Genomic DNA, 12745 nt, shown 5'->3' on the forward strand with positions numbered 1-12745 from the left:
TAAACCTTGTAATTGCCGTGAGAATGAAATGTTCTTATGGGGTCTGAAATTCTCACACACATTTTTGTTGGCGCTGTAATATAGTAAGTTGAGGACATATGAAATTGAAATAGATATTTATGTTTTGAATTCCTCATAAAACTGGTTCAGAAGGTATTTGTGCAGGCTTTCTCTGTTGGTCTTTTAAAACCATCATTGGTAAAATTAGAATTGGAGTGCTGATAATAGAAGCTTAAGCTTTCATATTTTATAGTTTTCGTTGTCCCTTTTTTCTATACATTTTTAAGATTTTATTTATTTCAGAGAGAGAGCACGAGCAGGGGGGAGAGGGAGAGGGAGAAGCAGGCTCCCCGCTGAGCAAGGAGCCTGATGTGGGACTCGATCCCAGGACCCTGGGATCATGACCCAAGCCGAAGACAGGCGCTTAACTGACTGAACCACTCAGGCACCCTCATTGTCCTTTCAAATTCCTTTACTTCATGCTTTTAATTACCTCATGATCAATATAGCACATGCTGTTTATATTCTCCGAATGTAAAAACGAGGCCCAGAGCATTTGTCTGCTTTAGATTTTCATATTCCTCATACACACTCTTTGCTCAGATACAAAATTTCAGTGATAAAAACTTAGAGGGACACATGTTAAGAGGTGGTATTCTTATTGAGATAAACTATGCAAGTTATCAGTGTGCTGTGGATACCAAAAAAGATTTCTTTTCTTTTTTTTTTTTTTTTTAAAGATTTTATTTATTTATTTGAGAGAGAGAATGAGATAGAGAGCGTGAGAGGGGGGAGGGTCAGAGAGAGAGGCAGACTCCCTGCTGAGCAGGGAGCCCGACGTGGGACTCGATCCCGGGACTCTAGGATCATGACCTGAGCCGAAGGCTGTCGCTTAACCAACTGAGCCACCCAGGCGCCCAAGATTTATTTTCTATTGCAAACTGCATTAATTGAAATGGGGTATTAGAAAGGGACACAGTAAAAGTGGCCTTTAGTGTTTTCACGTAAGTCTCTAGAAATGTATTTCTTGTCATGTGCATGTGTTTAGATTTAGGGATCACAGTCTAAATAAGATATAGAAGATACAGAAGAGCACATAAGAGTAAACAGGACTATGATGATGCCTGAACCATGTGAGAAATAGTTAAAGAGGAATATTTAGCTTGGAATAGAGGACTTGATAGCATCCTTTAACCCTTTGAAAAAAAAGTCTGTCACATGAAGGAATCATTGAGGAGTAGACCTGGGACCCACTTGGGAAGTTATATGAAGCTGGATCTGAGCATAATGTGAGAAAGGACTGGATAAACATTATTTGGAGAGGCGCCTGGGTGGCTCAGTCGTTAAGCGTCTGCCTTCAGCTCAGGTCATGATCCCAGGGTCCTGGGATTGAGCCCTGCATCGGGCTCTCTGCTCAGCGGGAGGCCTGCTTCTCTCTCTCCCACTCCCCCTGCTTGTGTTCCCTCTCTCGCTGTGTGTCTCTCTGTTAAATAAATAAATAAAATCTTAAAAAAAAAAACAAAAAAACACATTATTTGGAGATGAAACAAGTTACGTTGTGGGAGGAGGGCAGATACTGAATATGCTTTTCATCCATGTGTTCGGGTAGAGGCAGGGTGGTCCATTTGTGGAAAGAGAGTAGAGGGAATTGATGAATCAGATGGAAGATGGAATTAGATCCTTTTTTTTTTTTTTTTAAACATATGCATTTTTTTTTTTAAAGATTTTTTTTTTTTTTGAGAGAGAGAATGAGAGAGAGAGAGAGCATGAGAGGGGGGAGGGTCAGAGGGAGAAGCAGACTCCCCGCTGAGCAGGGAGCCCGATGCGGGACTCGATCCGGGGACTCCAGGATCATGACCTGAGCCGAAGGCAGTTGCTTAACCAACTGAGCCACCCAGGCGCCCCATTTTTTTTAAAGATTTTTTTTTGAATTAGATCCTTTTAATGTCTTTCCTAATCCTGGGAAATCTTCGACTTTATGGTAGTGTTTAAGGTAGGTGTGGTGATTGGGCCTTTCTGGTTGATCCATTAAGCTTTGCCGTAAAGAGGTCAAACAACATTTCCCATTCATTGGTGTGCAGAGTGTGAATCATCCCTTGCCATTAGTGCTTACATCTCCGTCAGTACCTGAGGGAGAGATGCTGAGGAATAGTTTGTTGATCACTAAAACCTGTTGAAGAGAAGAAATTTTAGAGTAAATTAATGATTATTTTGTGAGCTGTAGTATAGAAAGTGCTGGGTTGGGGTCAATGTCACAGTGCACTGTTTGGGTGTAAAGCAAGTAAAGGCACTCGCATTTGAATCAAAGCTGGTATTAGTGAATGCACATCTGCACAATGGCTTCTATCTAGAGAAGAGTGGGCAGGCAGTACGCCTCCAGACATGATTCTGTACTGAAGAAAATAATGAAAATTGGGAACTAAATTAACTCATGGCCGCTGAATGTATATCTTTCTGAGTGTGAATGTACAGTAAGTGTACGTGTTTTGCAATAGCATGCGCAGAAGGTACAGGACTCTACTTTTCCACATTGAAGCTTGAACAGGCTGGCAGGTCGAAAGGTGCTCGGGAAAATCTTTGTGTATTGTTTAAACTTAACACTTTTAGCGCCCAAAGAAGAGTTTTTAGGGTGAAGGATAACAGAATTTCCTTTTCTTTTCTCTTCTCTCTCTTTTTTTAAGATTTTATTTATTTATTTGAGAGAGCATGAGAAGGAGGAGGGTCAGAGGGAGAAGCAGACTCCTCACTGAGCAGGGAGCCTGATGCAGGACTCGATCCTAGGACTCCAGGAGCATGACCGAGCTGAAGGCAGTCCCTTAACCAACTGAGCCGCCTAGGCGCCCCTCTTTTTTTTTTTTTTTTAAGATTTTATTTATTTATTTGAGAGAGAAATAGTGAGAAAGAGCATGAGCAGGGTGGAGAGGAAGAAGCAGGCTCCCTGCTGAGCAGGGAGCCCAACGTAGGGCTCGATCCCAGGACCCTAGGATCATAACCTGAGCGAAGGCAGGTGCTTAGCTGACTGAGCCACCCAGGCGCCCCAGATAACAGGATTTCTTAAAAAGACCAGTAGAAAAGTGTACCTCTTTCTTAAACCTTACTGATTTTTTTTTTTTTTAAAAACTTACTGAAGAAAAACTTGTACTTCTTAGTGGACATATTCCTAAGGGCTGCAACAGAATGTGAACTCCTTTTGGAACCAAAGGCAACAGAAGAGTAAATTAGGAATCCATTTGTTCCTTTACCGAAATTGAAATCTATTAAAAGTAGCATTTGACAGAATATTAAAAAGTGGTTTTCATGAGAAATTGGTCTATAGTTTCTAGGTTTGTTCTTTTTTAGTTTCGTAAAAATAAAGAGTAAGAGAAGAAATCAGTTAGATACAGAAATTAATCTTTAGCTTAAGTTAGCCACTTTGGAGCTGGACATACATACTTTGGTAAAAGTATGTAAATAATATTCCTCTTATTTAAAAAAATATTATTTATGTGTTCTCTTTTTATTAAGAAAGACAATGTTGTAATTGGCCTAAATTTATTCATGCCTATGTCTAATATAAAATGAATGAAGCTGAAGATTCTGAAGACATTTACTCCCAAGTTTTCACTTTCTTTCATTCTTTTTTTTTTTTTTTCTTTTTTAAGATTTATTTATTTGAGAGAGAGCAAGGGGAAGGGCAGAGGGAAAGAATCCCAAAGAGACCCCCCCTGCTGAGCGCGGAGCCCGACTCAGGGCTCTATCCCACGACCCTGAGATCCTGACCTGAGCTGAAACCAAGAGTCAGACGCCCAACCAGCCAAGCCACCCAGGCGCCCCACCGAGTTTTCACTTTCTTAAAAATACCAATCACATAGTAAAATGAGAGAGTAAATGTGCTTGTCAGTTGTACACTGTAAAGCACCAGGCTTGCATCAGTCATCTTAAGGAGCTCAGTATCTCATGTGAGATTACAGTACTTTGAAGACTGTCTTCAAATTCACATCAAAATTAGGTCACTAGATAGATGATTAGACACCTCAGCATCTCTGAGTCTCTCTCTTGAGGCCAGTGGTGAAGGGTTTGGTGCATAAGCAGTTACAGATGAATAACATGGCTACTACTTAAGGAAATTGAGGTACTGAAAAAAGACAGATTTTTGAAAACTTATTTTTTAAGTCTAATGTAATACTTTACATTAGAGGAGACAGATTCAGAGGTGTAATGACACTTGCCTTCCCCCTCCCCGCCCCGCCCCACGTTTTATTACTATTTCATACTATGATCTAGTCCAGGGTAATTTTTACCAACATAGATAGCAACATCTCAGGGACCCTATTGGTGATTTAAAAATTGGGATTGGGATATTTACATTGGTGAATAAATAAATCATTAACTTGGTAGCAAATTATTTTCTTGAGGGTGAAGAAAAGCATTGCACATCATCAAGAGAAATACAAGACAGAATGTGTTAATCTTTTAGAACGTCTCTAAAACGAGCATATGCCAGTGATCAGGAGTTGAATCAGCGACAAGTGGAAAAACTACTACCTTTGTAAACGTTAGTGACTGGCCTGATGAATTTAGTTTTAGCCTATGAGTGTGAAAGAAGTTTATGTACTTACTTGGCAGACCACAGCTGACTTGAAGTATCTGTGTAGTGTGAAAGAGGAAACATATTGAAAAATTTCAGGAACAGCTTTTAATCAGTAGCCCCCAGTCTGATAGCTTCCAGTCTGATAGCCAAGGCAGTTAAAACACAGACCAGTCATCATTGAAAAAGTATGTGATCATTAGGGTCATTCTGTAGGCATCTTCATGACTCTAAGCAGTAATAGATAATCATAGGGTAAATCTAAGCTCCCATGTGCAGTACACTGTTACAGGAAGCACAGGGTTTGTAGCTTATTCAGGAAGATTTCTCTGCACTATGACAAGAAAAGGAGTTAGGGGCACCTGGGTGGCTCAGTTGGTTAAGCAACTGCCTTCGGCTCAGGTCATGATCCCGGAGTCCTGGGATCGAGTCCCGCATCAGGCTCCCTGCTCAGCGGGGAGCCTGCTTCTCCCTCTGACCCTCTCCCCTCTCATGCTGTTTCTCTGTCTGTCTCTTTCTCGCAAATAAATAAATAAATAAATAAAATCTTTAAGAAAAGGAGTTAGGTCTGGTTCTCCAGAAAACTTTTATCCTTTGATATTGTCTTTCTGCATATGCTGAGAATGAAAGGTTATTTGTGAATAGTCTAGGAAGGCAGGATGTTTATTATTCTTTGAAGAGTTTCAAGGCCACAGTGGCACTTGAATGTGAATTGTCTGATCCTTGTTTATACATGTATAAAATGAGAAGTTGAGGCTCAACGAGCAGTCCTTTGACTTGTTTAAGATGATCAGCTTTGTATGTAATGTCTTTTTTTTTTTTTAAAGATTTTATTTATTTATTTCAGAGAGAGAGAATGAGAGAGAGCACATGAGAGGGGGGAGGGGCAGAGGGAGAAGCAGACTCCCTGCCGAGCAGGGAGCCCGAAGCGGGACTCGATCCTGGGACTCCAGGATCATGACCTGAGCCGAAGGCAGTCACTTAACCAACTGAGCCACCCAGGCGCCCTGTATGTAATGTCTTAAAAGATAGATACATTAATGTGAATTTGCAGTGATATTACTATCAAATTCATATTATCAAACCAAGTGTGATTAATGATTCCTAATTTTCAGTAATGTACTTCAGTCATTCCAAAAGGGATGTCATTTTATATAGGAAATTAAAGAAAAGCATTCCTGATAAAATGACATAGGAACTGGGACCTGAGTAAAGTGAGAGATTGAGTCATGGGGATATTTGGTAGAAAAGTGTTACAGGCAAAGAGCCAGTACAAATGTCCTGATGTGGGAGCTTGCTTGGCCAGTGTCCCTGGAGCAGAGTAAAGAATGGGGAATGTGATGGGAGAGAGTAGAAGATGAGGAGAGAAAGATGTACTGATGGTGTGGTGAACATGTAAGACCCTGTACAGCAGGGCTAGGAATTTGGATTTTGTTTTTTTTAAAGATTTTATTTATTTGACAGAGAGAGACACAGCAAGAGAGGGAACTCAAGCAGGGGGAGTGGGAGAGGGAGAAGCATGCTTCCCGCAGAGCAGGGAGCCCGATGCGGGGCTCGATCCCAGGACCCTGAGATCATGACCTGAGCCGACGGCAGATGCTTAATGACTGAGCCACCCAGCCACCCCTAGGAATTTGGGTTTTAATTTTAATGTGATGAGTTATATTGGGAGGCTTTTGGGGTTTTTTGTTTTTTGGCTTGAACTCACAACCCTGAGCTCAAGACCTGAGCTGAGATCAGGAGTTGGATGCTCAACTAACTAAGCCACCCAGGCACACCTATATTGGAGGGTTTTGAGCAGAGGAATACCTGATCTAATTTTTTACATTTTTAGTCTTAAATTAACGGTCACACGTGCACATAGGTTTAATGGTACCCCTCCTCTACTTTCTCTTTAGTCTCTTAGCTGATTATTTTGATACTCTATTTCTCAAAATAGAGTGCTTTTACTTCTCCTTTCTAATTTTCTGTTTTTGATACTACTTATTGACTTCCCATGGGGGAATGTAATTTCTCTGTTTTCCTTCCTCCTGTTACATTCTTGCATCATTTTCATCCTTTATTTTTTCAGATTTATGTTGCTGTTTTAATTGGATCAGAATATAACATTATGGCAATCTAAATGTTATTCAGAGCTGGGCAGTGTATTAAATTGATTATTATTATTATGTTTTTAAAGTAAGGTTTTTTTTTTAAGATTTTATTTATTTACTTGACAGAACAGGGAGAGCCGGAACACAAGCAGAGGGAGTGGGAGAGGGAGAAGCAGGCCTCTCGCTGAGTGGGGAGCCCGATGCGGGGCTCAATTCCAGGACCCTAGGATCATGACCCAAGCCGAAGGCAGACACTTAACGACTGAACCACCCAGGCGTCCCTAAACTGATGATTAATTTCCTCTATAACTTTTTGTTTTCTCTAGAGATAATTGTTTTTTTATGTTTGTTGGCTGGATTTCTGTATACTTTAATTAAATGCCAAACTCTATTAGTTATATAAATGTATCAAGTAGTTGAAACAGTCAAGTTTTCTGTTTGTTTCATCTTCCTTAAGGAGTTTTTTTCAGAGTCTTTTGACCTGTTCCAGTCATGGTTTGTTGTTCTCTCTGCTTGACATACAACTATTGTCCTGGGATCCATCATCCTGGGATCAACAGAGTCCCCTTTGTTTCTCACCTTATTAGGATCCCCAAAGTTCTGTAACCCAAGACTAAATCTTTTCTTAAATGATTTTTTTTTTTAATAGAACACTTTAGGAATTTCTATGTTAATGTTGCCTTAAGGGGCCGTACTAATCTCTGTATCATTCCAATTATTTTTAGTATATGTGTTGCTAAAGTGAGCACTTAAGTGATTCATTTTTACTTTTTTAAATTTATTGTTATTCAAGTATAATTAGCATACATTATTATATTAGTTTCAGGTGTACAATATTCAGTAAAATAGTACTCATCATAAGTGTACTGTTAATCGTCTTCACCTATTTCATCCATCCCCACATCTGCCTCCCCTCTAGTGACCACCAGTTTGTTCTCTGTATTTAAGAGTTTGCTTTTTTTTTTTGTTTGTCTCTTTTTATTCTTTGTTCTTTTGTTTGGTTTCTTAAATTCCACGTATAAGTGAAATCATACGGTATTTGTCTTTTTCTGACTTACTTCGTTTAGCATTATACCCTGTAGGTTCATCCATGTCGTTGCAAATGGCAAGATTTCATTTAAATGACTCATTTTTAAAGATTGCCTTCTACCTACATAGGATCTGTGTCCTCTGAGTTGATTTTCTATTTGCTTTGGTTTCTGCATTCTGTAGATGTCTGGGAATCTATAGTTATCTACTTGTGTTTAAGGGGTGGAGAAAGGGCAGCTTAAAATTCAAAGCTCTCTGTGCCAGAGCAGGACTTACTGACTTTGACTTTCAGTGTTGTGATCTGGTTGGGTCTTTCTTTTGGTTGGGGACTATCTTCTGCTTGTCTTCTTGCGCTGGGCAGACTGTGCCTGGAGAAATATTGGCAGTCTTCTGCCTCGAATATGAAGGTCTGTCTCCTGTTTTGGGTTGGGAAAGAGGCCTTGATGGAGAGGTGGGAGACTCAGCCTCGAGCATTATGCGTTTACTTAATGCTTTTCTTCTTAGGATTTTATCTTTGCTTCATCCATTCATGCTCTTGTTTTATTCTCTGCAGAAGCTAAACCTTTAGGTCTTTGGCTAGGATGAGAGAAAGGCCCATTGCCTGGCTGAGTAGCAGGTGGAGGTTGGGTGATTTGATTGCTTCTTAAGCAGACCTTGTATCAGTTCTCCTTATTCTGGCACCCCACCTTTCACGTTCATGTAGGGAGGACAGCTTTGTTCTCAACTTTTACTTACTGCTAGCTAGCATGGGATTCTGCTTCCTTGAGCTTGATTAATCTTTTACCATCTTAAAACATTTTATTGCTTTTTGTTTTGTTTTATTGACAAATAAAGGGGCATTTATATACTATAAAACTAATGCTTTTATTTTATTTTCTTTTTTTAAAGATTTTATTTATTTATTGGAGAGAGCGTGTGATTAGAGAGAATGTGCATGTGAGCGAGGAAAGGGGCAGAGGGAGAGGGAAAAAGTCTTAAGCGACTCCCTGCTGAGCTTGGAGCCAGGTGCAGGGCTCAGTCTCATGATCTCACCACCCTGACATCAGGACCTGAGCCAAAATCAAGTGTTGGACGCTTGACCAACTGAGCCACCCAGGCACTCCTCCCTTCTTGCTTTTATCTTTCTTTGTATGCCAGTACATTTGAAAGCTTTAAACAGACTCAGAAGTAAGAACACTGCAATAGTCTTACATTCATTAAAGAAATCAGCTTTTAATTTTCCCACACGGAAGCCACCAGTTTCTATTTGTTATTAGCAAGTTCTACCAGATATTCCAGGAATTGATAATTGTATTCCTAATCATATTTTATTTCAAAGTATAAAAAAGGGTAAATAACAATTCATAAGATCTTTGTAATCTTTTATTTTTAAAAGGGCTCTCAGTCCTCATTATATACCATAAAATTCACCTGTTTTAAACGTATAATACAATGATTTTTAGTGTACATACACATTTGTGCAGCTATCACCACAATCCAGTTTTATTTTTTTTCCACAGTCCAGTTTTAGAACATTTCCATCACAAGAAAGATGCCTCATGTCTATTTTTACTCATTTCCGGTTTTCACCCCAGCCGGAGGCAGCTGCTGATCTGTGTTCTGCCTTAATATGTTTGTCTTTTCTGGACATTTCATATAAAATTCATATATTCTACATCTAGCTTATTTTACTCAGCATAATGTATTTGAGCTTTGTCCATTTTTTTTTTTTTAAGATTTCTTATTTATTTATTTGACAGAGAGAGACACAGCGAGAGAGGGAACACAAGCAGGGGGAGTGGGAGAGGGAGAAGCAGGCTTCCTGCCGAGCAGAGAGCCCGATGGGGGGCTCGATCCCAGGACCGTGGGATTATTCCCTGAGCCGAAGGCAGACGCTTAATGACTGAGCCACCGAGGCGCCCGAGCTTTGTCCATGTTATAGCATATCTTTCATTCTTTTATTGCTGAGTGGTTAGTATTCTGTCATATGGATGTGTATCATGTTTTGTTTATCCATGAACTGTTTGATAAATATTTTGGATTATTTCCACTTTCTGGCTGTTATGAATGATGCTGCTGTGAACATTTGCATACAAGTTTTTGTGTGGGCATATGTCTTTATTTCTACCAAGGGGTAGGATTTCTAAATTGTGTGGTAATTTATATTTAACTGTTTAAGGAACTGTCAAACTTGCCATAGTGGCAATTTCATTTTATAGGCCAATATAATATTGGTATCTAAATCAAACAAGGTATAGTTTAATGTACAATGATGCAAAAACCCTAAAAATTGTATTAGGGAACCAAATATAGTAATGCTTAAAATAAATAATAAATCACATTGAAGTTAGTATTCTTTAGATGCAAAGGCTAGTTTAAAGTTAGAAAAATCAAGTAAGAGGCTCCTGGGTGGCTGTCGGTTAAGTGTCTGACTCTTGATTTTGGCTCAGGTTATGATATCATGGGTTCTGAGATCAAGTCCTGCGACGGGCTCTGTGCTCAGTGGGGAGTCTGCTTGAAAATTCTCTCCCTCTGCCCCTTCCCTCACTCACACACACTCTCTATCTCTAAAATAAAACCGGGGCGCCTGGATGGCTCAGTTGGCTAAGCGTCTGCCTTCCGCTCCGGTCATGGTCCCAGGGTCCTGGGATCGAGCCCCACGTCCATCGGGTTCCCTGCTCAGCGGGGAGTCTGCTTTTCTCTCTGCCCCTCCCCCTGCTCATGCTCGCTCCCTCATAAATAAATAAAATCTTTAAAAATAAAGGGGCGCCTGGGTGGCTCAGTCATTAAGCGTCTGCCTTAGGCTCAGGTCATGGTCCCGGGGTCCTGGGATCGAGCCCCACATCGGGCTCCCTGCTCAGTAGGAAGCCTGCTTCTCCCTCTCCCACTCCCTCTGCTTGTATTCCTTCTCTCACTCTTTCTGTCAAATAAATAAATAAATAAATCTTTTCTTAAAAAAAGAAAAAAGAAAAGTCAAAAAATACAATCTACCCTGTTACCAGAATAGAGGAAAAAACCATACTATTATCCAAAATGTGGAAAAGGCATTTGATAAAATTTCATTTATGATTTAAAAATTCAGCAGCGATGGGGCACTGGGTGGACCAGTGAGTTATGAGTCTGCATTTGGCTCAGGTCATGATCCCGGGGTCCTGGGATTGAGCCCCGCATTGGGCTCCCTGCTCAGCAGGGATCTGCTTGTCCCTCTCCCTCTGCCCCTCCCGCCCCCTGTGTGAGTTCTCTGTCTCTTTCTCTCTTTCAAATAATAAATAAAAAATCTTTAAAAAAATTCAGCAGAGACTAGTGGGGAATCTCCATATCCAATGAACAGTATCTACAAAAAAATCTGTAGTAAATGTTACACTTAGCGGTAGAACTTTTAAACTTTTAACATGAAAAGGTAAAGTAGTTAACATCCATTCAACATTTTACTAGAGGAGAAAGTGTATAATGTTTAGAAAGGAAGAAGCAAGTGTTCTTTGCAGATGTTAAGACTGTCTTTGTAGAAGACTCAAAATGATCTGCAGATAAATTTTTAAGAGGACCATAAAGTTTCTGGATACTAAGTCAGTAAACAGAAATCATTTACATTTCTTTTCTCAGTAAGTTAGAAAATGTACTTTAAAAATCATATAATTCGGGGCACCTGGGTGGCTCAGTCAGTTAAGCATCTGCCTTTGGATTAGGTCCTGATCTTGGGGTCCTGGGATTGAGCCCCGCATTGGGCTCCCTCCTCAACGGGGAGCCTACTTCTCCCTCTTCCTCTGCCCCTCGGTCCTGCTTGTGCTCCCTCTCTTGCTCTGTCTCAAATGAATAAAATCTTAAAAAAAACATAATTTACAAAAGCATGAAAAAATAAACCTGACAAAAGATGTATAAGATCTTTTGGAGAAAATTATGAAGCTTTAATGGAAAACATTACAGAGAACTTAAGTTGACTCTCAAAAGTTAGACATTGGGCAGTGAAGAATAACCCTTCTGTGGAGGAGGGACAGGTTAGGGTGCTTTTTGAAAATCTAGTTCATTCTCATTTTAGGATTATGTTTTCTTGGGTCTGGGTACCAACTTAATCAAAATGTTGCTATCATCTCCTGTTTTATTTTCTTACTGTCTTTGTTGGTTTGTGCAGTTTTTAAAGTTGGAAGAGAGATAGTTGGAATAATCCAGATGAGAGGTGGTTGAGGTTTAGGCCAGGAACCCAGGATTTCCAAGTGCCTTGGTTAGGACTGCCCCTTTCACAGATTTCACATCATGTTTGTTTGGAGTGAAAGTGTGGTCCTAGAATTCTGTATATTCCTAGCTAGACCTTCACCCATCCCAATTTCCAACCACTCACCACTGTCTACCTTGAAACTATCATTAATAATCTTATTCATTATTTTTATTTTTCTTGTTTATAGTAGTCATCACAAGAGTCCTAGGATTTCTCCAGGGCTCTATAGAGGTGCCCATATCCTATCCCCTCAACAGTATGTCTGCCTTCATTGTTCTCTTTGTTTCTGTTGCTCATATCAACCTTTGACACATAATGTATTTATTTGTCCATCTTCCTTCGAATACAAACTCCATGAAGACAGGGTTTTGTCTGTTTTTATTGCATATTGCAAGCACTTAGAGCAATGCCTTACACATATAGTTGCTCAACAAAAATGTGTTGAATAACGGATGGAAAACAGTGATACCAAAGGAGAATACTTGTATCCCAGATAAAGTTTTAAGATTGAGAATACTGAATTTGTTGGTGGATTAAGTGTGAGATCAGTGAGAGAGAGAGAGAGAGAGAGAGGTGACAGATGGCTCTTCCATCTTTGCCCTAAATAGGTGAATAACCATAGTTGCCATTCTTAGGAGGGGGAAACCGAACAAAGCAAATTATGGGGTAATATCAGTTATTTGAAGGTAACAAGTTTAAAAGTCACTGAATAGATGTTCTCAAAATTTCCTTCTTTTTTTGTGTGTGTGTGGGGTTGTTTTTATTTATTTATTTATTTTAAAGATTTTTCTATTTGAGATAGCATGCACCAGCGCGGGGAGCAGAGGGAGAGGGAGAAGCAGGCTCCCCACTGAGCAGGGAGCC

At 39.9% G+C, this 12745-nt stretch overlaps 1 protein-coding gene across 3 annotated transcripts in view; it reads left to right on the forward strand.

The window, feature by feature from the left end:
* DDX46 (DEAD-box helicase 46) overlaps positions 1-12745 on the forward strand; it is a 77691-nt gene that overhangs the window by 25493 nt on the left and 39453 nt on the right. The window lies entirely within an intron of this gene.

Source organism: Neomonachus schauinslandi, chromosome 7 (assembly GCF_002201575.2).
Source record: "Neomonachus schauinslandi chromosome 7, ASM220157v2, whole genome shotgun sequence".
In the NCBI taxonomy this organism is placed as follows: Eukaryota; Metazoa; Chordata; class Mammalia; order Carnivora; family Phocidae; genus Neomonachus; species Neomonachus schauinslandi.